Source organism: Symphalangus syndactylus, chromosome 5, assembly GCF_028878055.3.
Source record: "Symphalangus syndactylus isolate Jambi chromosome 5, NHGRI_mSymSyn1-v2.1_pri, whole genome shotgun sequence".
Taxonomy (NCBI): domain Eukaryota; kingdom Metazoa; phylum Chordata; class Mammalia; order Primates; family Hylobatidae; genus Symphalangus; species Symphalangus syndactylus.
In genome coordinates, this window is record NC_072427.2 from 55,384,314 (window position 1) to 55,411,173 (window position 26,860).

At 46.5% G+C, this 26,860-nt stretch overlaps 1 protein-coding gene across 9 annotated transcripts in view; it reads right to left on the bottom strand.

Annotated features, from left to right (window-relative positions):
- Positions 1-26,860, bottom strand: part of APBA2 (amyloid beta precursor protein binding family A member 2) — a 231,448-nt gene that overhangs the window by 101,807 nt on the left and 102,781 nt on the right. For 6 of the 9 annotated variants that reach the window (XM_055278513.2, XM_055278504.2, XM_063639044.1 and 3 more), the window contains one exon: positions 15,992-16,044. The gene's annotated coding sequence lies outside the window, so the exon portion shown is untranslated. Of the gene's footprint in view, positions 1-15,991; positions 16,045-18,133; positions 18,234-26,860 lie in introns of those variants that run through there. The other 3 variants (XM_063639046.1, XM_055278509.2, XM_055278510.2) reach the window with 2 other exon arrangements.

Genomic DNA, 26,860 nt, shown 5'->3' on the forward strand with positions numbered 1-26,860 from the left:
CAAAATTTATAAAGGGAGAATTAACAGGACTATAGTAAGACAAATCTAAAGTATTAGACATTATGAAATTTATGTCTATTAGACATAATGAACAGCGGGATAATTTAAAACACTTCTTTCAGTAAATGATTTAACAAAGAAGTAAAAATAAGAATGGAAATATAAGATTTGAACACCACAATTACCCATTTTCCCTCATGAATATATCTAAAGTACTGAACCGAGGAACTATACACAAGGGCACGTGGGATATTCTGTCAAAATTAATCATATGGTGGACAAGTCTAAAGCCAGTGTAAACAAATTTCAAAATGTTAACATTGTAAATAATCTGTTCCTGACTACGGGGTAAGCAAGCTAGAAGTAAATAACAAAAATATAACCAGAAAATATGGAGGCATTTGGAAATCAAACTACTTTAAAATAACCCATATTTCAAAGGAGAAATTTTAAAAAGTAAACACATTTTGAACTAATTAATAATAAAAATACAATGTATCCAAAAATGGTGCTGGACAGCCAGCCATGTTCACAGCAGCACTATTCATCATGGCCGAGGAATGAAAGCAACCCAATGTCTATCGATGGATGATGGATGAACAAAATGTGGTCTATTCATATCACATAATATTATTCAGCCTTAAAAAGGGAGAAAATCTTATCACACAACACAGCACAGATGAACCTTGAGGACATTATACTAAGAAAAATAAACCAATCACAAAAAGACAAAAACTGTAGGATTCCACTTAACTGAGGTACCTAGAGTAGCCGGAAAGTAGAATGGTGGCTCCCAGAAACTGAGGCAAGGAGAATGAGAAGTTGCTGTTTAATGGGTATAGATGTTCAGATTCGCAAGATGAAAAAGTTCTGGAGATCTGTTTGACAACATTATGAATTTACTTAACACTACCGAACTGTACACATAAAAATGGTTAAGATGGTAAATTTTATGCTGTGTTTTTTTACTACAATTTTTTAAAATAGTGGATTACAGCTAAAGCAGGCTTAATAGGCTATTTATAACCCCAAAATCATATATTAGAAAACAAGAAAGGCTGGAAAAAATAAATATGCTGTTGTTTTCATGTTCGTAGGTATGCACAGATTTCCTAAACAGGGCACGAAAAGCATTAACCTTAAAGGAAAAGATTGATAATCTGGGCCTTCTCATCAAAAGATACCACTGAATGTGAGAAAATATTTGTAATATGTACATCTAGCAAAGGTCTCAGGTACTAACTATATAAAGAACTCCCAGCCAGGCGTGGTGGCTCACACCTGTAATCCCAGCACTTTGGGAGGCCGAGTTGGGCGGATCACGAGGTCAGGAGATCGAGACTATCCTGGCTAACACGGTGAAATCCTGTCTCTACTAAAAAATACAAAAAATTAGCCAGGCTGGTGGCGGGCGCCTGTAGTCCCACCTACTTGGGAGGCTGAGGCAGAAGGGCATGAACCCACAAGGCGGAGCTTACAGTGAGCCGAGATCGCACCACTGCACTCCAGCCTGGGTGACAGAGCGAGACTCCATCTCATAAAATAAAAAAAGAACTACAAAGCACTAAGAAAGAAAATGCAACATAAAAATGAGCAAAAACTTGCACAAAAACTTCAAGAGAAGGTTTCGAAAAGCACAAGTATTCGAAAGAGATATTCAACAGTTTTCAGTGAACTGTAAATCATACCAGAGGATCCCACCATGCATCCACTAAAAGTCAACTTAAAATGACTAACACCACCAGTTATAAGCAAGGATGTGGAGCAAATGAAACTCCTATTTGCAGGTGGGAGTGTAATTGGGTATAATCACGTCAGAAAAAGGACTGGCAGTGTTCACTAAAATAGAAACATACCCAGACCCTGTGACCTATCCATTCCAATCCTGGATGTACCCTCAATAGAAACGCAATCATGTGTACACCAAATGTGTAACAGTGTTTCTAGCAGCAATCATGACCCAAAACTAGAAAAGATGCAAATGTCCATCAAACATAGAATGGATGAATTATTTGTATTTTTACAATGCTCTGTAACAGTGAGTCAATGAACTACTGTCACACTCACCACCTGTGACTCTCACAAACATAATGTTGCATAAAATAAGCTGACACAAAACAGTATATATTGTAGAAATTCATTTATTTAAAAAAAATTCAAACATTTGCAAAAATAACATTTGGTGCTAGGATTCTGATTACCTTTAGGTGGTGGTGGTAGTGGTGGGGGGTGGGTTATGGCTGGGAGAGGACCCAAGGGGAGATTCTTGGGTTGTGGTGATGTTTTGTTTCCCAGTCTGGGTGGTAGTTTCATGGATGTGTTCACTTTGAAAATATTCATGGCAATGAACACTTAGGATTTTTGTACTTTTCTGTTTACATTACACTTGAATTAAGAAGCTTATTTTAAAATAAGTGGCTTATCATTTGCGCACTGTTCAATTCAAAACAGACTTCAAAAAGGTGACTCTCCAAAGCTTCCTCCCACTTCGGTCTCCATGAACAACTCCAGGTGCTCGTTCTGAGGGTGTGGATTGTTATAGTGAGGGGAGGGGGTGCAATGTGCTATGAGACTAGAAAAGGCACCATAACTTGGGCAGGTGCTCGTCTTTTTAGAGTCTTTCCTCAGATTCTGCTTTGAACCCCAAGCTCTGCCTGCTGTCATGGTACTGTAAACACTGCCCTAACTTCTGTGAGTCAGATTTTCTGATGCCTTCTCAGTAGGATACCTTGGTGCACTAGGGGATCCAGGCTCTTGGGGAGGATCCCCATGTTAGTATCACGTTCCATAGTCCAGCATCCGGAAGGAAGAGCCTGCCGGCTTCTCTCCCCGGCACATACACACCCTCTGTCCTGGTTAACCCACACTAGAGAACAGCTTCCCACCTGGCCATACTGAAAGAACAGAAACATAGTTTCAATTACCTTTGTCAGAGAGGAACAGGAGAAGCGAAGGAATGGAAACCAAGTCCCAGAGAATGGTGGGAAGGCAGACACTCAGGGGCACAAATGACAGTGGGTAGAATTCGTATGTATGGAGTGTCCCTGTGACTGGCTCTGTGCTTTTATTTTTTTATTTGTTTTTGTTGTTGTTCTGAGATGGGGTCTTGCTCTGTTACCTAGGCTGGAATGCAGTGGTATGACCACAGCTCACTGCAGCCTCAAACTTCCAGTCTCAAAGGACCCTCCCACTTCAGCCTCCTGAGTAGCTAGGACACCTAGCTAATTTGTTATTTTAATTCTATGTAGAGATGGGAGTCTCCCAGTGTTGCCCAGGCTGGTCTCGAACTCCTGGACTCAAGTGATCCTGTCATCTACGCTTTCAATAATAACATTCAGTGTGTGTTTTACTAGATATGGTGTTGAGTCCTTTCTGTTGTAAAAAAAAAAAAAATTGTGGTAAAATACACATAAAATTTACCATCGGAAGCATTTTTAAGAATACAGCTTAGTGGCACTAAGTACGTTCACACTGCTGTGCTACCATTATGACCATCCATCTCCAGAACTCTTTTCACTTTGTAAAACTGAACCTCTGTCCTGATTAAAACACTAACCCCCCTTCCCTCTCCTTCCAGCCCCTGGCAACCACCATTCTACTTTCTGTCTCCATGAATTTGACTATTCTGAGTACCTCATGTTAGTGGAACCACACAGGATTTATGCTATTCTATCAAGCTTCTTTCATTTAGCATAATGACCTCAAGGTTCAAGCTTCATCCATGTTATAGCATGTGTCAAAATTTCCTTCCTTTTCAAGGCAAAATAATATTCCATTCTGTGTATACGCCACATTTTGTTGATCCATTCATCTGCCAATGGACTCCTGGGTTGCTTCCACCCCTTGACTATTGTGAATCACGCTGCATGAACATGAATGTACAGATATTTCCTTGAGCCCCTGGCTTTTACTTCCCCTGGGCATATGCCCAGAAGTGAAATCACGCCTAGATTACACAGCAATTCTATTTTCAGTTTTTTGAGGAAGTATCATACTGTTTTCCGACGGGCTGCACCATTTACATTCCCACCTGAAGTGCACAAGGGTTCCAATTCTGCCACATCCTCACAGACCCTTATTTTCTGTTTTGTTTTGTTTTGTAATAGCTGGCCTAATAGATGTGAGGTGGTATCTTGTGATTTTGATTTGCAATTCTCTAATGATTTGTGATGTTGAGCACGTTTTTCTGTGTTTACTGGCCATGTGTCTATCTTCTGTGGAGAAATGTTTATTCAAGCCCTTTGTTCATTTGTTAATCAGGTGGCTTCTTTTTATGTTAAATTCTAAGAATTCTTCACACATTCTGGCTATTAACCCTTTACCAGATGTATGAATTACAAAGATTTCCTTCCATTCTTTGGGTTGCCTTTTCACTGCTGACTGTGTCCTTTGAGGAGATTTTTATATTAGATGAAGTCCAACTTACCTATTTTTTCCTGTTGCTGCCTGTGCCTTTGGTGTCACATCCAAGAAGTCATTACCAAATCCAATGTCATGAAGTTGTACACCTGTTTTCTTTTGAGTTTTATGGTCTCAGCTCTTATGTTCAGGTCTTTGATCTATTTTGAGTTGATTTTTGTATTGTCTTGTGTTGTTTTTCTATTGTTTTCAGTTTTTCCAACACCATTTGAAGAAACTGTCCTTTCCCCACTGAATGGCCTTGAAATCCTTGTCAAAAAATCATTTGCCCATATATGTGAGGGTTTACTTGGGGGCTGTCTACTCAATTCCTTTCGTCTATATGTCTGTCTTTATGCAACTACTACATTGTTTTGATGACTGCAGCTTTGTAGCTAGTTTTGAAATTAGGAAGTGTGAGATCGCCAACTTTGTCCTTCTTTTTAAGATTGCTATTACTATTCAGGGTCCCTTGAGATTGCATATGAATTTTAGGATGAATTTTCCTATTTCTACAAAAAGCGTCATTGGGATTTTGATAGGGATTGCAATGAATCTGTAGATTGCTTTGGATATGACACAGTTTGGCTATGTCCCGCGCCAAATCTTGCCCTCAATTGCAATAATCCTCACGTCAAGAGTGGGGCCAGGTAGAGATAACTGAATCATGGGGGTGGTTCCCCCATGTATGTTCTTGTGGTAGTGAATAAATCTCATGAGATCTGATAGTTTTATAAATGAGAATTCCCCTGCACAAGCTCTCTTGCCTGCTGCCATGTAAAACGTGCCTTTGATCTTCCTTCATCTTCTGCCATGATTGTGAGGCCTCCCCAGCCATGTGGAACTGTGAGTCCATTAAACCTCTTTCTTTATAAATTACCCAGTCTCAGGTATGTCTGTATTCGCAACATGAGAATGGACTAATACAGGTAGTATTGACATCTTAACAATATTGTCTTCTAATCTAAAAACATGCCATGTCTTTCCATTTGCTGGTGTCTTCTTTAATTTCTCTCAGCAATGTTCAGTAGTTTTCTGTGTACAATTTTTTTGCTTCCTTGGTTAATGGAATTTTTTTCTTAACTCCCCTTCCAGATTGCTCATTGTTAGTGTATAGAAATGCAACTGATATTTGTGTGTTGATTTTGGATCCTGCAACTTTACTGAATTCATGTATTAGTTATAACAGCTTTGTGTGTGTGTGATGTCTTTAAGGCCTTCTACATACTGCATAAGACCATGACATGTGAAAAGAGAGAAAATTTCACCTCTTCCTTTCCAATTTGGATGCCTCTGATTTCTTTTTCTTGCCAAATTGTTCTGGCTAGAATTTCTAGTACTATGTTAAATAGAAGTGGTGAAAGGGGGCATCCCTGTCTTGTTTCTGATCTTAAGAGGAAAAGCCTTTGCAATTTTTCACCACTGGGTATGCTGTTGGCTGTGGGCTTTGCCTGTATGGTCTTTATTATGCTGCGGTATTAAACTTTTCTCTAACTGTCAAAGCAATATTTATTTATTTATTTATTTATTTATTTTGAGACAGAGTCTCGCTCTGTTGTCCAGGTTGGAGTGCAGTGGCATGATCTCGGCTCACTGCAACCTCTGCCTCTTGGGTTTAAGTGATTCTCCTGCCTCAGCCTCCTGAGTAGCTGGGATTACAGGGGCCTGCTACCACGACGGGTAATTTTTGTATTTTTAGTAGAGATGGCGGTTCACCATGTTGGCCAGGATGGTCTTGAACTCCTGACCTCAAGTGATCCACCCGCCTTGGCCTCCCAAAGCACTGGAATTGCTGGCGTGAGCCACTGCACCCGGCCAGCAATTTTTATTTAAAGAGCAGCAAGAGCAGTGACTCACGCCTGTAATCCCAGCACTTTCGGAGGCCAAGGAGGGAGGACTACCTGAGCTCAGGAGTTCAAGACCAGTCTGGGCAACACAATGAGACCCTGTCTCTAATTAAAAATTTAAAAATTAGCTGGGTGTGGTGGTGTGTGCCTGAGGTCCCAGCTACTTGGGAGACCAAGGTGGGAGGACTGCTTGAGCCCAGGAGGTTGAGGCTGCAGTGAGCTGAGATTGCAGCACTGCACTCCACCCTAGGCAACAGAGAGAGATGCTACCTCAAAAAAAAACAAAAAAGGCACATTATTCCCATTGTCCAGATAAGGAAATCAAGGCTTAGAGAGATCAAGCGATTTGCTCAGGGTAACACAGAGACAGTTAAGTGGTAGAGGCAGAATTCCGATGCAAGTCTGGGTAATTCTTAAGTGTTTAATTTCAGCCCCTATCTATGCCTTTGCTATTTAAGATGTGGTCTGAGGACCAGAAGCATCTGCACCATCAAATCACAGGATCCACCAAAAACCATGGAATCAGAATCTGCATTTAAACAAGGTCCCTGGCTGGGCGTGATGGCTCACGTCTGTAACCCCAGCACTTTGAGAGGCCAAGGCGGGTGGATCACCTGAGATCAGGAGTTTGAGACCAGCCTGGCCAACATGGAGAAACGCCATCTCTACTAAAAATACAAAAATTAGTCAGGCATGTTGGCACGCACCTGTAATCCCAGCTACTCGGGAGGCTGAGGCAGAAGAATTGCTTGAACCCAGGAGGCGGAGGGTACAGTGAGCAGAGATCATGCCGTTGCACTCTAGCCTGGGCAACAAGAGTGATTCTCCGTCTCAAAAAATAAAAATAAATGAGATCCCTAGGAGATTCCAGTGCACACTGGAGTTCGAGCAGCCGTGCGTTATGCCAGCGGTCCTCAACTTTGATGTAGGTCAGAACCACCAAGAAGGCTAACAAAGAACACAGAGGCCCAGGATGGAGGAAGCAGGACATGACCTGCATTTGCATTTTTACCAAGTTCCCCAGGTGATCCTGATACCAAACACAGTCTGAGAACCATGGTGCTACACCAACGTGGAAATGGCCTCTAGGTTTCAGGACTGAGAGTGCCACTAGGCTAAGCTAGGGCTGGGAATAGATTTCTGACAAAATTGTCCCCAGCACAGATTGTCTCTGGGGCATGGAGTGCAAAGAGGCAAAGAGCCCTCTGTCACACGAAGGGGGCAACCAGGGGTGAGACCTTCACTTCCAAGACTGAGCTCAGGAAGGAAGTCTGCTCAGAAGCTGTGTGGGGTCTCTCCAACCCTGAAAGGCCAGATTCTGTCTAGAACTTGGCTTTTAGAAGGGATCCTAGACATATCCCAAGTCTCCAAGACAAAAGCCTGGGCCTCAGTCTCCCTCCAGCATCCCTGAGAGCAGGTGTGGACCATGCTACAACCACCAGCCCACTGTGACCCTGAGGTTAGTGGGAGACAGGAAGTGACAATGCTGCCACCCCACGCATCTGCAGCACCAGCTTTTGGTCCTGGAGCCCCCACGTGTTACCAAGAGTGTGGTCTTTTTGAGGTACTGACTTGGCTAGGCAACCATGCCACTCTTCTAGATGTTGCTGTGAAAGTCTTCTGTCCATGTCATTAAAGTCCATAATGAGTTGACTTTTAGAAAGGAGATCATCCCAGACAATCTGGCTGGGTCTGGATCAATTTGTTGGGAGACCTTAAAAGTAAAGCCAAGGCTTCCTTCAGGAAGAAGAAATTCTGCCCATGGACTGCAGCTGCAGCCATGCCTGGGAGTTCCAGCCTGCCCTTCCCCATGGCCTGCCCTGCGGGCTTCAGGCTTGCCTGGCCAGGTCCCAAAACCACATGAGTGGATTCCTCACAATTTATCTCCTCATATCCATCCCCTACTGCTTCTCTGGCTGAACCTGACTAATAGGCCAAGCCTTTCTCCTATCCATCCCCTACTGTTTCAGTGCACCACTGAAAACTATTCCACCTCCATAGAGACTCTGCAGGTTGATGTCCTATCAGCCAGCTATGAGACCTGGAGCTAGTGGCTTAACTACTCTGAGCCTCTTTCCTCAAACAGCAAGAGTCTAGACTAATTGATGCACAGAAGGAACCCTCATGGTGGAAAAACATTCAGCACCTGCATTAGCTTTTGAAGAGCTATCTCCAGTAGCAGCAGATGTTCTTTGGAGGGTAGATTTGACTCATCTTAAGTAGATTCTGAAGCGAGTTTCCGAAGACAACCTCCATGCCATGAAAACGCTAGCCTGGTCGTCTCTCTGTAGAAACTATGAGGAGCCTCTGGTGCACGGGCCTCTACCCCATGCCGCCCCCTCCAAGGTCATCTATGGAAAGCATATATCCCTTCCTGTCAGTCCTCCAACGAAGACCTGCCAGGGCTTCTCCCAGGCCGTCTACACAGGTCAAGCTGGCCTCTGCCACCTCTTCTACCTCACCCCCTGGCTCCTCCATCAAGCCAGATCAAACAATTCCATTCCCGGACCCACCACGCTGCTTCCTCTGTCCCCACTTCAGTCATATATACATGCTTGTTTGCCTGGAATGCCCATCCTCCCCCTCTCTCGCAGAAATGTATATTCATCCTTCGAGATGAATGATCAACCCTCACTCCCCCCTGGACAACCCACTGGACTGATGAGTCTGCCCTCCCCAGGGTGCACTCTTCATCTCCCTTGACATTCACAGTGTGCAGCCACCAAGACGCCACCCTTTCCCGCAGTGGCTGATTCTCAAACTGAAGGTCAGGGGCTCTCTTTCCAGCCTCGCATTAACCCATGCCAAACATGCCTGTCTGCCACCATTCTGCTTTTCAACATAATAACTTTTGGATGAACAATGAATACAAATCCAACAATGGACAACACACAGTGCGCCCCACACGTGAGGCTTAGGAGGTAAGTGGTGGTCTCTCCCTGCAGTCCCCCACTCGCTGACCCCCCAAGACCAGCACATGGCAAATGACGTGAACTTTCTTGTAATGAGGGTCTCTTATGAGATGGTAACAGCCACCACTGCTAGGAGACCTCCCACCATCCAGGGTGGCATGCCATCACCCTTTCCTCTGCAGATCTATGAACTGATTGAAGGAGATTAAGCGATTTGCCCAAGAAAGGAGATTAGTTCACAGCAGCCCTAGACTGTATGGAAATGAAATTCTTTGCAGTATGCTCTGCTGCGATACAGGAGACCCCTGTTATGACTCTGGAAGACTTAGAAAATGTCTCCATGACATGTACATTGCTAATCAATTCATCCAAGCACACCTTGTGGTATGAGAGTTAAATTAGCATGTCCGTATGTGCCTAGCAGCACACATGGTGACAGTAAGTCTGGGAAATGACAGGTTAAAAGAAATTTAAATTGTTCCCTTTCTTGCAGGACTTCTGAAGGTCTTTTATATGGTGCTTTGGGAGTGTCCAAGACGGGCAGTACATTCAGCACTTCCCAACCTAATGTGACCGGGGACTATTATATTCAGGAACATCCGCTGGGAATCCTCAGAACACAGTTTGAGAATGCTGGCTTGCACACTAATGTCATTAATTAGAACTGGACATAATTAATTACAGCTGAATACCATTAATCAAAAGTTACATACAGAAATGGCTAACTTCCCTTTCATCACACTAATTATGTTGGGCTCAACCTCGTAGCAGTTCCTCGTGCTACTTTCTTAACCCATTTTCCATCTTTTAAAAAAAAAAAGGGTGTTGATGAATTTTTTTATCTTCTAAAGTACAACTTGAAACAAAAAAGAACTGGGTGTCAGAGCAGGAGCCTCCAATTTGAAAGCACACACCAAGTCTGCAAGCAAATAGTAACAGCCAGCTCCTCGTCCTCTCTTTGCTTCTTCCAGGGAAGGAAACCAGCAAGATCGGAAAACTCACATGTGCTACACAACCCCTCTTCATTATGTGGTTCATTCTCACAATCTACCCGCCCCCAACTCATGAGTCTCCACTTTGCAGATGGGAAATTGAGCTTCTGAACATTTCTAAAGTCTAGGGGCAGTGGCTCATGCCTGCAATCCCAGCACTGCGGGAGGCCCACTTGAGGCCAGGAGTTCGAGACCAGTCTGAACAATATGGTGAAATGTCCTCTCTACAAAAGATTTTAAAATTAGCTGGGCATGGTGGCACTCACCTGCAGTCCTAGCTACTTGGGGCTGAGGTGGGAAGATTGCTTGAGCCCAGTTCAAGGCTGCAGTGAGTTATGATCATGCCACTGCACTCCAGCCTGGGTGACAGAGTGAGACCCTGTCTCAAATAAATAAATAAAAATAAAAATAAGAAACTAGAGCTATGTGATGACCACATACTTCTTGAGCATCCACTGTACATGAGGCACTGGGCCGGGCACTGGAGGATACGGGACAAGCAGGCCTGCAAATCCACAGAGACAGAAGCCAGGCAGGAGGGCTGTGGACTGAGATGTCCACCTAAGGTCCCAAAAAGTGAAGCCCATGAGCCTCGTCTGTGAAGATAAAAAGAAGCACCTGAGAGAGGAATCAGCCACACAGGCAGGGCCAGAAGGAGCCTCCCATGTGAAGGCAGCAGCAGTTCAAGAGGCAGAGCCAGGTCAATGTGCAAAGCCTGGCTCATTCAGAAATCCTACTCATTTCACACAGGGAATGGTGGCTTACACTTGTAATCCTAGCACTCTAGGGGCCAAGGAGTTCAAGACCAGCCTGGTCAACATGGCAAAATCCCACCTCTATTAAAAAAATATATAAAAATAAGCTGGGTGTGGTGGCACGTGCCTGTAGTCCCTGCTACTCAGGAGGCCAAGGAGGGAGGGCTGATTGAGCCCTGGATGTCAGGGTTGCAGTGTGCCATGATCACACCACTGCACTCCAGCCTGGGCAATAGAGCAAGACCATGTCTCTAAATAAATCAATAAATCCCACCCATTTCAATGAAGAGACAAACAGAACCATCTGTACAAGGGTGAGGCCAGGTAGTCAGCCAAGGTGGAGGATGAACCAGCAAGACAGGAGCAAGACGGCCCCATCAGAGGGACCCACAGCACAGAACACTCGGGTCCGTGTGCCTACATCCAGGTGTTTACCACAACTTCTTTTCTCCTTAACTTTGCAAATACACAGAAGCATAGAAAACAATGTAGCAAACCTCCATTCAGGCTTAACCATCGCTGTCAGTCCCACCCCCTTGAAGTCCCCCTTCTCAGGATCACTATCATTCACTATGCAGAACAAACCCTGATATCTTCTGTTCTAATCCGGTTTATATTTTTAGAAAATGCTGGTTGTGACCCACTTGTGATGGTTAATTTTATGTATCAACCTGACTGGGCCACAAAGTGCCCATGCGTCTGGTTAAACACTGTTTCTGGATAGTCTGTGAGGTGTTTCTGGAAGAGGTTAGCGCTGGAATTGGCAGACTGAGTAAAGCAGACGGCCCTCCTCAGTGTACGTGGGCATCGTCCACTCCAGTGAGGATCTGCATAGAACAAAACAGCAGAGGAGGGTCGAATTCACTCTCTGCCTGACTGCTTGACTGGGACATTGGTCTTTGCTGCCCTCCATGCTGCTGGTTCTCAGGCCTTTTGGCCTGGACTGGAATCTGCACCAGTTCTCTGCTTCCCAGGCCTTTGCACTACAACACTGGCTTCCCTGGGTCTCCAGCTTGCAGATGGCAGATTGTGAGACTTCCCAGATGCCATATCATGCAAGCCAATACCTTATATCAATTGACCAATCAATCAATTGATCGATACATAAACTCTAAGATAAACTGATCCTATTGGTTCTGTTTTCAAGAGAACTGACTAATACAACACTGAATCCCTTTCATGGCCTGCTAAGGTATCTATACCCAGGAGCAGAATTGCTGGGTCATGGGGCATCCACATTTCAGCCTTACTAGATAACACCTAATTGTTCTCTAAAGGGGTTTTACTAATTTGCCCTTGATAAACAGGACATGAAGGCCCCCTTGCCTCACACTCTGGGCAACCCTTCGATTATCAGACTTTCTAATTTGCCAACATATGAGTGTGAAGTGGTATCTCATGGTCTCCCAGGCAGTTCCCTGATTAGAAGCAAGGCAGAGTTCATTTGTCTATTTGACATTTTCATTTTTTCTTCTTCATAGTATTTGCTCATTTTTCAATTCTATTGTCTTTTTTAAATTAATTTGAAAGAGTTCTTGATACAAACAGAATACCAATCTCTCACAGTAAATTCATCATGAATATTTATTCCAGCCTATAGTTCTCTTAAAGAAGTTGCTAATACTGATGTTTGATTAATCCATATTTTCTTTTATGATGTGTGTATGTTTCCCACCTCAAGAGCAGATAGAAAAAATCTTCTATGTATTTTAACATTTTTGTCTTTACATTTTGCCCTTTAATTTTTTTTTTTTTTTTTTGAGATGGAGTCTCATTCTGTCACCCAGGCTGGAGTGCAGTGGCACAATCTTGCTCACTGCAACCTCCACCCCCCAGGTTCAAGCAATTCTCCTGCCTCAGCCTCCTGAGTAGCTGGGATTACAGGTGTCCGTGACCACACCCGGCTAATTTTTTATATTTTTAGTAGAGACGGGGTTTCGCCATGTTGGCCAGGCTTGTCTCGAGCTCCCGACCTCAGGTGATCTGCCCACCTCAGCCTCCCAAAATGCTGGGATTACAGGTGTGAGCCACTGTGCCAGGCATAGGCCTTTAATTCTATGGCCGTTTACTGGTACATATGCTGTGAGGTAGGGATCTCACTTTATCTTTTCTCTTTTCCTATGTGGCCAACCAGATGTCCTGCATCACTTCCCACCTGGTCCATAACACACCTCTGCCACCTCCTGGCTTCCTATACATGTGAACACTTGCTCCTAGCCTTGCTACCCTGTCCCAGCCATTGCTGTGTCTCTCCCTGCACAAATCTCGCACAGTCTTCATCATCCTGGCTCTCCATCAGGAACCTCACTGCTTGGGGGTCTCATGGCCTCCTGACTTAGTGCTCTGGCTTTGTGTTTTCTCTTCATGTCTCGTAGCTTGGAATTTCCATGCCTTTCTTTGGATCTTATGTTTTAAAGAACACTTTGGGCTAGGTTTTACACAGCATTTATATGCATCCATAGTGGGGTACATGCTAGTATCACATCAGCCCATCATTTTCAGGACGTGATGTCTTCTAACTTTATATATGTTCTGAGACTTGCCGTGATTTAAATACAGCTTATTATTCTTTTCTGTGTTCCTTCAGGATAATCACTGATTTTATATATTTCATTATTCACACATTTTATAGGATGGTTATCATAGGATATAGTGAGGCCTAGAATTTAATTCTCAAAAAAAAAAAAAAGAAGAAGAAGAGAATAAGAAAAGAGCCTCAAACTTTTCCTGTAAGTGGAAGCACATTCACAAATTATCCTATGAAAAGACATCAGGCACACCACGGGTATTAGTAATCTAAAGCTACAGAATGATTCCATTTGCAGTAGAAAAATAAATAAACCCAGGCCCTTTCTTCTCTTTACAGATCTCCTCACAGAGACTCATTCTGGCATAATTGGCATTTAAAAATATCCATCTCCTTGCCACCTTTCTCTCTGAGAAGGAATATGCTTTTCTGCTGGGAAGCTGCAGAGAATTGTGATGAGTATATTCACTTACATGATAGGCCTATTACACTGCAGATGAGTGAGAGCAATCGGGAAGAGAGCCCAGCACCTTCTCTATTGCAATTGATTTTGATCGTCTAATAGTATTTCAGGATACATAAAAATTCCAGTAGGTCTTTTCTAGACTCAGAAGAAAAAAATATCTTATACCTTACAGGCATAAACAAGACCACCCTATGACTCTATCAGAATGTAATGACACCCCAGGTTCCATAAGGAAAACGTCAAGAAGCCAGTTTCACCGTGGACAGTCCCTAGAGGGTGGATGGGCTGAGACAGCTGCTTAACCCTGGGCTCCCAGAAGACTGGAATTTTATGGAATCATGAGCTGCGTCTCCATAAGTAACATCTCCCTTCATAAGCTGTCCTTACTGCTGGTGACAATCAAAATCTCCAGCATTTTCAGAGCTGAGAGTGGATGATGCATCTAATGTCATTATGGCTGAAGTATGTTTACAACCCTAAGTAGAAGGTTAAACAGAGCAGAAAAGGCCTTGTTGAGAGCACAAAAGTACATTCACAAACTTTGAAAACTGGCAACTGAGAAAAATTTCAGTAAACACTCCAGCTTATGTCCAAACCCATTAATAATCACGCAGCTCCTCTACGTTTCATCCTGTCTCATGGACGAGGGCTGATTGTCCTGCATCTCTTAAATGCCTTGTGAATGTGCTCCCTCCACGGACAGCCACCGCGTAATTCACCCAGGACATTTGTGACAAGAATGCTCCCCAACTGGCTGCAAAGGAATTCCTGCCTCACTAGCAGAACAGGGGTGGTGAGTGGTTACCATGATATGGGAAAGATGCAGGGCAGAAAGTGAAATCAATAAAGCCGCCTTGCTTTACAAATAATGGCTTTTTGGGTGGCTTCAAATAGCCAGACCTGTGGCCTTGCGCTGCCCTGGAAGAAAAACTGTGATTCTGAATCTGAGTCTTGACACTCCAGAATCCCATCCTCACCCCTGCTGGTCTTCATCCGTCCCCTCACACAACTGGCACAGAGATTCCCCACTGGGACACATAAAGTGTTCCTCGCCTTGGTCAGGCAGTGGGGGTGTTCCCAAGGCCACTGCTGCCTTGCATGTAACACTCTGAACTGCCTCCCTGTCCAAGCTTACCACATGCTCCTTCCCAAGAATACATAAGAACCCCCAGAATCCATCAGAAGCTCAGGCCTGCTCTGGGCATCAGGACATGAAGACCATCCCTGGCTCTGCTTCTTTAACTCCAGCAACAATGCCCTCTGCTCCTCGTTCTCCAAACACGCCCCACCCCGTACACCGGCTTCCCTACAACGCCGCCGCCTTGTGTGTCTCCAACCACAGAAGAAGAGAGCCAATTCATCTGCAGTGAAGAACCTGTCCCTTCCAAGTCTCCCCTGTGTGGAACACTCGGCTGGCACCAGGACTCTGTTCCTACCAGTCCTACGGGGCAAGGGCAAGCCAAATGCTGACCGTGGGGCAGTGTCATCAGGGCTGCAATACTGCTCTATGCACAGGGAGGGAGGATGGGCCACACTCCATCCCTGGCAAGATGAGGAGGCCTCTTTTTATCAAAGTTAGATTTCTTCTGCTCAGCTTCCTGGTATCTCACAATGGCTGGTCCCTTCTCAAACTAGACCAGCCACTGCCCACACTGGAGAGTGAAAGTTCGAGTGCTACCTATTGTTGCCGATATACATGTGTCCGCTTTCGCTGTAACTAGGAACCTAGGTAGGAGTTACACAAATCCATGACTGAGTCTGCTGAGGACCATGGTTTACAGAAACACCAGTATGATGAGGAGAGGACAGATGGGGAGTGCGTGTCTTGCTGTGTTGTCACTGGGTGGCGGGCAGGTCTGTTCCAGGCAAGGTAAGTGCCAGCAGCGTCCCCAGTGTCCATCCACCCCTTGGCTGTGACTCAAACCCCAGCTTCAAACTCCCTGAGCTCACACACACAGGACCCCAGAAAACAAAGAGCCATGGCAGTTGCCAGCTCTGCCTCCAGTGTAGCATTTTCCCTCCAGTGAAACAGTCCGCTCCCCACACGGCAAAAGCAAAACCTCATTCCATGCAACGCTGCCTTGTATTTCTTACCGAAAATGAGTGGTTTGGTATGTCCCGAAAAATCTCCTGGTGATCAAATCTTTCTGGAATAAAGCAGAAGAAAACAGAGAAAATTACTTCCGCTTCAGCAATGATACAGGTGCGCACATAGAGCTCCTTCAAGTATAAAAATGTAAATATGAGGCTTTGAATTACCTGTAAAAGTGAACAGATTATAATTCTAATGAGATAATCAGAAATTACCCTAAACAAATAATTAAAATGTTTCTTTAGCCATTCATCGCATAATTATTGCCTTAAGAACAATGTGTTGGGCAAATAAAGAGATGGCTTATGTACCATTTTGAAAGAAGAGACTCTCTGCATTTTAATGAGGCTCCTCAAAGCCCTCATGAATATGTATTTTCCCACAACAAAGCTTGACCCCACGGGTTTGCAGAGCTGGTGCTTTGCGGCACTTTCAGACTGCAGAGGGTGCGCACATGGGGTGGGCAGGGAGAGGACAGCAATGAAAGTGAAGAGAGGAAGGAGGATCACCTCTCCCTTCCAATGCCCAGGGTCTCAGCCCACCTTCTCCCAGGCAAGATGGTTTCATGAAAAGAATGAGAAAGAGGCCACCAGGTCTCAGACTTCCCTGAATAGAGGAAGCTCTGCACAGGAAGGCTGAAGAGGAAGCTACTGCTAGCAGGCTCAGGGGCTTCAAGGCCAGGCCCTTGGGTTGCATCAGGAATTCAGGGCAAGGGCATTAGAAGGCTATGGGCAGGAAGCTGGGGTGGAACAGGAGGAGGAGTGTTCAATTGTCTGCAACATCACATCTGAATTCTGCCTCTCCCTCCATGTTGGCTACAGATAGAGAAAGTTACAAAGGGCTTTCTGTGTTCCTTTCAAAAAGGATAGTAATACAGCCTCCTCCCGGGGGCGTCAGCTGTTGAGCCGGGCCAGGCTGCAAGCCCTTCACGAATGGCTGCACTGCTGGACAGGGCACCTGCAGTCTGGTCCTGGGGTCTGCAGTCGTAGGGAAGAGCCCTATTCGCTGCGGAAGGAAACAGGACACAGGCAACACAGTGGCTTCGACTTCATCACAAAGGTTTAGTCTGTACTCAGCGTCTTCACTTCTCTAAGAAAGCGGCCAGTTGCTCTCACTTCCTAGGCAGACACTCCTAGCAGAGGGTTATAATTACGGAATTTCCTCCACCCAAAATGGCCCAGGGCAGATACTTCTGGTCCCCACGTAAAGGAGATGACCCGATGTCTCTGAGGAGGCTAAAGATGTTACCATGTTGAACAAGCTACCCGTTAAGGGAGCTGCAGAGCTGTAACCTGCTTGCCTCTGCTCAGGAGAAACTGGCCGTTTGCACCGTTGTTCCATTTCTTTCCCAGGGTGTGGTGCTTCTGTGGCTTTTCACGGCCTGTTCTGTGAAGCAACATGGTGCTTCACAGATCCTGGCCCTTTGCACGGAGGCCTCTTTATCACACCCAAAGTGAGCACCACACAAAAAGCATGTCAATCACACACACGCTTTCTGCAGTGGAGTCAGCGTGGGCTGCTTGCTTCCTGTGTGAACGTCAGAAAATCCCTTCACACCATCTCTGTCAGTTTCATCGTGTGTAAAACTGGACAATAAGAACTACTTCAAAGGTGGCTGGGAAGGTGAACTGCAAGGAAACCTCTAGAATGTTGCCTGGAATCACATTAGCATCGAATAGTATTCCCTTCTTCACTCCTAAGCTCGCCATCTGCGGTCCTCCAAAAATAAGTAATTTCTGGGTGAGTGCATGAACTCAAGGTTAGTCCAGCAGCAAGAACCCTCCACAGGGAGTCCAGGGATGCGGCCTCAGTTCCTCACTCTGTTACAGGTTGGCTCTGTGACCCCAAGCGGATCAGTGAGAAAGTCAGGCCTGCCAGCCCCTGTCCTCTCCAGGCACCCTAAACCCCAGCTCTGGGCAGCTGTCACTTGACCAAGCACTGCAGTCCAGCTTTTCCCACTTGCTTCTGGCCCAGAAGCGCCTCAGGAAACCCGGAGCCTGTCTCAGGACTGCTTCCCAGCCCTGAGAGGCCTGCCCCCCGGCCCTGGGAGGCCTGCCCATCGCCCACCGCCTCCTTCCCAGAGTCTGCGAGTCTCCAGAGAGGCCAGAGCTCATCCATCTGCATCCCCCAGCAGCCCCACTGACTTCCAGCAAAGGCACAGAATCATCACACCGCCCAGGAGCAACAGCAGCACTGCACCTTATGTAAGGCCTTTCCATAAGAGGAAGCAGGCCCATGTCTTCACTCCATTTAGAATGGGTTTTGAGTGTTTATTTATAGGCATCACACACCCAGCCTTCGCGGAGGGTGGAGGAATCAGGCCTCTGGGCCCCTGTCCACCACCCTCATTTGCATTCTTTTCATGTTTCTTTTCTCTCATTTCCCAGCAGCATTTTCGCTCAAAAGCCAGGTCACCTACCACTCGGACCCAGCACCACTTTTCATTTTCTGCAGAGAAAAATATTCATTTTCGTTTCCATGAAGGAGTGCCCTGTCCTTGCCCTCTCCAGGGCCCCTGGCTAGCATTCGCTAAAGCACGGCTGTGTGATTCGAGTGACCTATGTCTCCCGGACAGAGGGCTCCCCTGGAAGTCATGCCCGGCAAGGTCACGAGAGCCGGGAAGGCCCTGGGGGCAGCTGACTCCGAGTCACCAGTGGGCCAGGCACATTTGGGGGGCGGGCTCCATCCCAGCGGGCAGAAGGAATACAGAGGATCAGATACTGCTTGGAAACCCTAGGCTTTTCCCACTGCCTGACCATTCCTGCATCTGTCAAGCACATCACTCCATCCTCTTCCTGCCCCTCCAGGGGCAGTGAGGACCAGGCCACTTCCCCAGTCCCCCTCGGCTGTTTCTGATCAGACAGAAAGGCTGGGGCCTGCTCTTTTCTCACCATTTTTGGAACAATTAAATCCTTCTCAATCTTCAGACCGTAAATTAAGTACACAGGTCTCCCCATGATATCACAACACTCTGCTCTCCAAGTGTAGCCATTCACAGGTCTTTACTTTTGTTTGGAGGCTTGGGAGCTGGTTTATTCTGCAGCCCTGCAGCCCAGAGGGACACACAAATACAAGGCCAAAGAGGCTCAGGGGCTCCCTCCTTCTCCAGCGTGCAGGGCCTCCCTGAGCCCCCAGCCCTGGGAGCCAGTCCAGAAGGAGAGGCAGGCCTTGCCTAGTCTAGCCCAGAGTCCACAGCAGAACTCAGCCACAGAAACACGTCCAGTACACAGCCTCAGCTGCCTGACTTCAAACACCACGCACGAGGTTCGCTTCTCTCATGAATATTTTGCTGAGGCTGTTGGCATTTAATTTCAGGACTAATTAATTTTCTCACAGGATACCACAACTGCCATCATAGGCTCCGTATTATTCTACGTGCAAATTTCTGGCAGTAAATTGGACTTGTGATCTAACCGAGCCTTTGAAATACCATGTTTCCAGGGATTCTGGAATGAGCAGAAATGCTAAATATTCCTTAAAGAAGATGATTCATACATTTCCTGATTACCTTTGATTATTATGTCACAGGAGTTGGTGAGGGGGTCCAAGATCCAGAAGCGATCCTCAGGGACCCAAGGTGACCCAAATGGCTGGGGAGGGAGCCCGAGACAGGAAGCCGCTCAGGCTAAGAGAACCCTGACAGACTCTCAATAGGGCAGCTCATGTGAGTGTCCCCTCCAAAGCAGGGGACACCAGCCCTGGAGCCAGAAAGGCACATGGGTAGAAGAATGGGTGAAGGAACCCATCTCCCATCTCCCTAAGCATTTTCTTAGCAAAGCTAAGGCAACACTCACAACATCACAGACTCCCAGACCTGGAAGTTGTCCCGGGAAGGCACAATCACACTCCTTCCTCTAGCTGGCCCCAGAGCTATGGCTGCATTTCCCAGAGTGAAATGGGCAACGCTGCACTTGCTAAGGGGCTGGCACTGGGCACACAGGTTTGGGAAACCCTGCTACACTCTGCCTGGGTTGTAGAGCAAGTGGAATCTGGTGAACAATAATAACCCGAAGGCAGTGACACACTTGTTGACAGGATGCTCTGGCCACACTGAGCAGAGGCCCTGGGATGGGTTGCAAGAGGTCTATGCTAAGCACCATGGTCAGAAGGATGGGGGAAGCATCAGGGTGCATCAGAGACAGAGCGTCGCCCCAGTGCCAGCTGGACCTGGCTCCTCCTGGTACCAGCCTAATGGCTGCAGCCCGTACCGAAAGGCAGGTATCCCCCAGACTGATCAGCGCCATCTCATGAGGGAAAGCTTGTAATGGGGGTTCACACTCACATGGCCTTTGTGGGCTGGCTGGGCTGCCGGCGAACTCACCTGCATGGGGCGGCCTCACAGGGGGGCCAGGCAGCTGGCAGAGCTCAACACCTGGCACAAGGTGAGCTCCAGCACAAGGAGGCCTCCTGCGGCCTGGCCCTGTAGCTCAGCCAAGCTGCCGCAAGAGGGATGCAGTGAGATGGCGGTGTCCCCACAGCTGTGGCTGGAACCCCAGAACAACCAGGATGGGACTGGGGACACGGGGGATGGATGCGCCCCCAGACCAGGAGAGACGTTTTTACTGTGGGGCTTGGGGAGTTGTCTGTTGCTTCCTGATGGGACACACAGAGATGGTGCTGAGACAGGCAGAGCAGGGCCCTTCCAGGACAAGGAAAGCAAACAGTCCCCAGGAACCGCTCCAAGAAATGGCCAAAGACCAGTGACAGTGGCGGGGTGGGGTGGGGGCTCAGAGGGGCTCCAGGTCCTCAGAGCCAGTCAGGGAGGAGGACACCCAGGTTTTGGAGGGAAGGGTGGGAGGGACAGTGACAGTGAAGGTGGGGATGCTCCAGCTGGAGTGGATACCAAAGTGCTCTTTACAAGTAAAATGTTTAAATTCTGAATAACTGAGTCCCTAGGCTGGCTGCAATGTAAAGGACTCCAATGCCATAACTCTATTTATAAACATGAGCATGTATTATTTTTCTCCTGGGCAAGAAGCTGAGCCTTTAGAATAGAAAGCTCAAACCTCAAGACTCTCATTTGTGCAAATGTTTTGAGAAGAAACTGGATTAAAAGTTAAGTCTTCAAGAGTCTAACTGCCAAAAACAATTGTTTTGTTTGGGAAGGTGGCTTGTAAATATGGCACTAAAATTACTCAGTAATAATGTACAAATTGCTATCATGAAAATGGTCACAGAGCTCTGTTCTTGGAAACTTACCTTGAAGTCTAGCAGTGACGGGCCACATGTGATGAGTAACATTCTGCCCCCAGGTCCTTACTTTTTACTCCAGATTTGAATTGGGAGACTCTTCATGGGTGATTAGTTCACCCACGGGGGACCAATTCTTTCAAGGAGACCATGGGGGCTCACACAGCCAAAGGCAGAGTTGGGAGTGCAGATATAGAGTATTTCAGCCTGTTTCCAGACTCACAGATGTTATCTAAAACCAAACTGGCTTTTAGAGCTCAGAAATTTGCCCTCAGGACAAATGTTCAATATACCTGACTTTATCACTTTTTACACATTTGCTTTCATGTAAAGTTATCTGAGGCTCACTTAAATAAACCCAGGAGCTCCTTGCAGTGGGGCTGAGCTGACTTGTTTGTTTGTTTTTGTTTTTTTTTTTAAGACAGAGTTTCTGTTGCCCAGGCTGGAGTGCAGCTCACTGCAACCTCTCCCACCCGGGTTCAAGCAATTCTCCCACCTCAGCCTCCCGAGTAGCTGGGATTACAGGCATATGCCACCACGCCTGGTTAATTTTTGTATTTTTAGTAAAGACGCAGTTTCACCATGTTGGCCAGGCTGGTCTCGAACTCCTCACTTCAGGTGATCCACCCACCTCAGCCTCCCAAAGTGCCCACCGCGCCCAGTGGAGCTAACTTCTTCTGTGTGGGGTTGACATTAACCGTGCCCTCTTCCCCCTGGGCTGTAATCTTCGGTAAGTCTGTCCTTGTGTAGCCTACAGCATGAGGTAGACAGAAACGCAGTTCACTTTTCAGCAGGGCTCTGACACGGCTCTCCAGTGATTCTCGATATTAAACCGACCTTGTTTTCTGCAATTCCTGCCTGGCTTTGAGAAATCAGGGAACAGTGCGACACTGAGGTATTAAGAACTGGAACTTGGTGCCAAGACAGCCCACGTCCCAGGATGGACGCTGATGCCCACTGCAGAACAGGATGAAGGGGAAGGGAAGGTCTGCAGGCAGCTTAGCCACGTCTACGTCTGACCCCAGGGAGTGCGGGGACAAGCAGAGGGTGTACACAGCCCGCCAAGGCCGCCTCTGCTGGCTTGCTTCCTCGTCATTGTTCTCTCCTAAGCAAATGAGGCTTCTATTTTTGCTGTGAGGAGCCTGATGCCTTCCAATTCCCAGGCACCCCCTGGAGCGGGGCTGGGATTTCGTTTTCCGTTCAGGCAGCTCAGGGATGGAAGCAGGGCCACCCAGGAGACCGGAAGCCAGAGTGAAGCAGCATCTGCCAATCTTCTCAGACACATCTAAGCTCCAGCTCCGGCCATGGTGACGACACCTGTGCATACAGCCCCATGTGGCCACACAGGGCCCAGCACACCAAGTTGCATTAGTCTATCTTGTGCTTACTACGACAGGCACTAACTGCTTCACAGATACGAACCTGCTCATCCTCCCAGGCCCGCCATGGGGCGCCATCATCCCATTTTGCAGATGAGGACACTGAGGCACACACAGATTAAGCCTAAGGCTACACAGGAAGTGCTGAAGCAGGGATTTAACCCTGGCAATGTGGCCCCAGAATCCACACTCTTAGCTTCTACATTATGTTAGAAGGAAGAAAAGAAAAAAGATATTTATGGTACATAAACTCAACAACAGATCAGATTGATCAATAAGAAAATAGAAAAAAAGGTGCAAAAGATATGGCCAGTCATTCACAGAATACCAAATATATGAAAAAAATATATAGGCCGGGCGCGGTGGCTCACACCTGTAATCCCAGCACTTTGGGAGGCCGAGGCGGGCGGATCACGAGGTCAGGAGATCGAGACCATCCTGGCTAACATGGTGAAACCCCGTCTCCACTAAAAATACAAAAAATTAGCCGGGCGAGGTGGCGGGCGCCTGTAGTCCCAGCTACGCGGGAGGCTGAGGCAGGAGAATGGCCTGAACCCCAGGGGGCAGAGCCTGCAGTGAGCCGAGATCGCGCCACTGCACTCCAGCCTGGGTGAAAGAGCGAGACTCTGTCTCGAAAAAAAAAAATATATATATATATATGAAAACAGATATATGGAAAGATGTTAGCCTCACTGGCACGCAGGGAAATGCAAATTAATACCTCATGTAGACAGCACTTTCACGCATTAGACAAAAATGTAAAATGTCTGACAACACCAAGTGCTGTCAAGAAAAAGGAGAAGAGGAAATTCATACGCTGTCAGCAGGACCATTCATGAGGACACCCACCCACTTTGGAATAAAATTTAGCTGTTTCTAGTACATTTGAAGATTACTGTACTCTCTTCCATAGCAATTCCAATCCTTGCTAAATATTCTGACAAATCCAGTTCACGTTCACAGAGAGACACATACCTGAGTACTCAAGACAGCCTTGTTTGTAGCAGCAAGTCATAGGAACCCAACTAAGAGTCCATCAATGGAGAACGACAAATAGTCTTATGTTTGTACAATGCAATACCACACAGCGGTGAAAATGCATGAAATACAGCCACCTGTTTTCACATGGATGAATCCCACAAACATAATGTTAAGCAAACAAGGCATGGGCGTGGTGGCTCAGGCCTGCAATCCTAGCATTTTAGGAGGCCGAGGCAGGCGGATCTCGTCTCTACTAAAAATACAAAAATTAGCCCCATGCAGTGGCGGGCACCTGTAATCCCAGCTACTCAGTAGCCTGAGGCAGGAGAATCGCTTGAACCTAGCCGTTGCCGTGAGCTGAGATCGCGCCACTGCACTCCAGCCTGGGCGACAGAGCAAGACTCCATCTCAAAAAAAAAAAAAGGGCACACTACAGAAAAAAATACAAGGTGATATCATTTACATAACGCTTACAGACAAAACGCAGAACTAACAGGGTAGGAATACTTATACATGTACTATGCCATAAACAAGGATCAAACTTCAACAGTAGTTACCTCTGTGTGAAAGACAAGATGCACCTGGGGAGGGGCTCTAGCTGCAATGGTGTTATGATGCTTTAAAATATATCCACAGGCTGGGCATGGTGGCTCATGCCTATAATCCTAGCACTTTGGGAGGCTGAGGCGGGCAGATCACTTGCGGTCAGGAATTCGAGACCAGTCTGGCCAACATGGTGAAACCCTGTCTTATTAAAAATACCCAAATTAGCCAGGTGTGGTGGTGTGTGTCTGTAAATTCCAGCTACTTGGGAGGCTGAGGCAAGAGAATCACTTGAACCTGGGAGGCGGAGGTTGTGGTGAGCTGCGATCACATCACTGCACTTCAGCCTGGGTGACAGAGCAGTGAGACTCCATCTCAAAAAAAAAAAAAAAGAATATATATATATATCTCCACAAATTCTCTGACACTCCCTTCAAAGAGTGGAACCTAATTCCTCTCTCTGAGTGTGGCCTGAATTTAGTGACTTGCTTCTAGTGAACAGACATAAGCAGAAATGACAGTGTATGACTAATGAGACCAGGTCATAAAAGGCACAGCGGCTTCCTCTCTACTCTCTCTGTACTCTCTTTTGAATCACTGAGGCTGGGGGAAGCCGCCTGCCATGTTGTGAGGACACTCAAGCAGCTCTGTGGAAAGGTCTATATGGCAAAGAACTGAGCCCTCTTGCCAGCCAACAGCCAGGTGAAGTCGATCTTGGACGTGGATCCTCCTGCCCCAGTCAAGCCTTCAGGTGCCCCAGCCCACATCTTTCCCCTCCACTAGAACCACCCAGCTCAGCTGCTTCCATATTCCTGGCCCACAGACTATGTGTGAGATAATAAATGTTTACTGTTTTATACCACTAAGTGTTGGCATAATATGTTACACAGAAATAGGTAACCAATACGGTAGTATTCTCCACCTTTAGCAGCTTGTGGATACCTAGCTGTTCATCACATTATTCTTGTTACATTTTTGTATGCTGCTACGGACTGAATGTTTGCACCTGCCCTTCTCCAACATGTCCTAATGCCCAAAGGGATGCTATTAGACAGTGGGCCTTTGGGAGGTGATTAATGGGATTTGTGCCTTTGTAAAAGAGACCCCAGAGAACTCTCCTGAGCCTTCCACCAACTGAGGATGTAGTGAGAAGATGGCCTTCTATGAACCAGGAAGCCCTCACCAGACAGCAAATCTGTTGGCGCCTTGATCTTGGACTTCCCACATCCAGAACTGTGAGAAATAAATGTCTGTTGTTTGTAAGCCACCTAGTTTATGGTATTTTGTGACAGTAACCTAAAGAGACTAAAATATATGCCAATTGTTTTGTAATAAATTTAATCTCAAAGACTAACATAAAAATAAGAAGGGGACCGGGAGCAGGAACTCATGCCTGTAATCTGAATACTTTGGGAGGCCGAGGCAGGCAGATCACCTGAGGTCAGGAGTTCAAGACCAGCCTGGCCAACATGGTGAAATCCTGTCTCTACTAAAAATACAAAAATTAGCCAGGCGTGGTGGCACACACCTGTAATCCCAGCTACTAGGGAGGCTGAGACACAAGAACCCAGGAGGCAGAGGTGGCAGTGAGCCAAGATCATACCACTGCACTTCAGCTTGGACAACAGAGGGAAACTCTCAAAACAAATTTTTTTAATAATTAAAATTTTAAAAAGAAAAGCAGAGTGGTCAACAGTAGTGACCTGCTAAGTACAGGCTGAGAAGTGGTGCTCCTTCTTACGGAACAGGCTGAGTGTTCCTACGAAACAGGCATCCACTGCAACACTCAGGAGGGCTGGATGACAGGAAGTGACCCGCCAGCGCTGGCACAGGAAATGCTGTCTGTCACATTAACCAACTAGTGAGTCCTACACCTGAATGGGCTCAGCACTTTAGTTAATGTTTGCAGATGTTGGGCAGTGACAAGCAAGTACACACAGTGGGAACACACTTCATCCTTTTGGGTGATCGGGGAATGGCTTCTCTCCTCCAGGAGGTAGGAAACTTTGAGAAGCCTCCTCTATGGGCTAGAGAGCCACCGGGAATTGTAACTGGGCAGGGGAAGAGGAGGCAGAAGGATTTACTGCATTACGATATTAATTTTAATTAAGGAGACTTTTTTAGGCCAAATGAGCATATGCTTGTGCCTCAGAGGCCGGGAGGGCACCACATCCCCCAGGACGATCTTGCTGGAATGGGGGTGTCTGGCAAGCCCAGGGCAGCCACCTGCTCTGCTGCTCCTCCCAGGTCCTAAAGCCATCAGGAAGGACTGTTCAGAAGCCAGGGTCTGGCCACCAACACATCTGTCCCTCTTTGTCTTTCTATCTCTCTCTTTCCTTCAGATTCCAGAAAGCAGAAGTGCGTTTCATTCCTTAGAACAAACCAGCTGAGCTGGTCAAACAGTCAACCCAATCCAGTTAAAGCAGCAAGAACTCGTTACATCCAGGAGACCCCACCTGTACCAGCCTCGAAGATCCGCTGTGGAACTACTGAAGACCACTTATTTTAAATCCTTTCTAAGAGCAGAAATTCCAAATCTCAACGTGTGCTATTTTCCTCAATTTACTCATTTCAAGAAAAACGAAGTCCAAAATCCATTTTAATTGAAACAACCCCTTTTCTGGCCATGATCTGACAACAGACATCGCCGTAACACCTAAAACACACATCCCACACGTGCTTTCCTTTTTGAAAAACACTCAGCTGAGGTGACAGAAGCACTTAGGCCTCCCTCTCAGTGCTCTCTGACCTCGGCTTGTTAGGAAAATGACCAGAAGA